Here is a 1,141-nt window from a genome sequence, read left to right as displayed (position 1 = left end):
CTGTAAAAAGTACGAACCCAATTTATGAAACTTTGACCAAAGTTAAAAAACCTTAAAGATCTTATAAGAAAACGCCACTCTAGTTTGCCGAAAGCCTTCTCGAAATCAACGAACAACATAAAACCTGACATTTTGTGGAAATTACAGTGATCAATAAGATCAAGAACGTACCGGATATTTTCCCCAATAAACCGGCCGTGTAAAAAACCTGTTTGGTTAGGACCAATGATAGTTTCAATGACACATTTCAGTCTAGCAGCGATAGCCTTTGCACCAATCTTATAATCCGTATTCAGTAAAGTAATTGGGCGGTAATTATTTAAGTGGGTAGAATCTTTTTCCGGTTTTGGAATGAGGGTAATAATGCCTCTGGATTGTTCATGAGAGAGATGGATATTATTGTAAGAATAATAATAATAAAAATAATAATAATAATAATAATTATAATAATAATAATAATAATAATAATAATAATAATAATAATAATAATAATAATAATAATAATAATAATAATAATAATAATAATAATAATAATAATAATAATAATAATAATAATAATCATAATAATCATAATAATAATAATAATAATAAAAATAATAATAATAATTATAATAATAATAATATTAATTATACTAATAATACTACTACTACTACTACTACTACTACTACTACTACTACTACTAATAATAATAATAATAATAATAATATAGAGACAAAACTAGTATAGAGACAAAACTATTTTTGGAATTCACTCCCAGGAAGAATGTACCTGTATTATTCAACGCTATTATTTTGCCAGCCGTATAAAAAGCACACAGTTGAGAATCCTCAGCCGGCCAGTTCGCCGTTTTTCTTTTCGGAAGTACATCTGTTCCCTAGTGGAACGATGTAGACATTGCTGTGTATGTACTTTTCCTTTGGATTGATGTTTTCTTTTCTTTTAAACCCTCCTGTGAACTTAAAATATTTCATTATTATAATGTACGCTGTTGTTGAACCTTTTATTCACTTGGCTGCCTGTGACCATTGTAGTGTGTCTGTGCTATTCATTAAATGGCTTCCACCTTAAGTTTCGTAAGTTACAATGCGAGAGGTCTAAGGCAGTCTAAGAAAAGGAGACGATTGTTTGCGTTTCTTCACC

This window comes from Apostichopus japonicus, chromosome 2 (genome assembly GCF_037975245.1).
Source record: "Apostichopus japonicus isolate 1M-3 chromosome 2, ASM3797524v1, whole genome shotgun sequence".
In the NCBI taxonomy this organism is placed as follows: Eukaryota; Metazoa; Echinodermata; class Holothuroidea; order Aspidochirotida; family Stichopodidae; genus Apostichopus; species Apostichopus japonicus.
The sequence above is the reverse complement of the archived record's forward strand: the minus strand, read 5'-3'. Positions refer to the sequence as shown.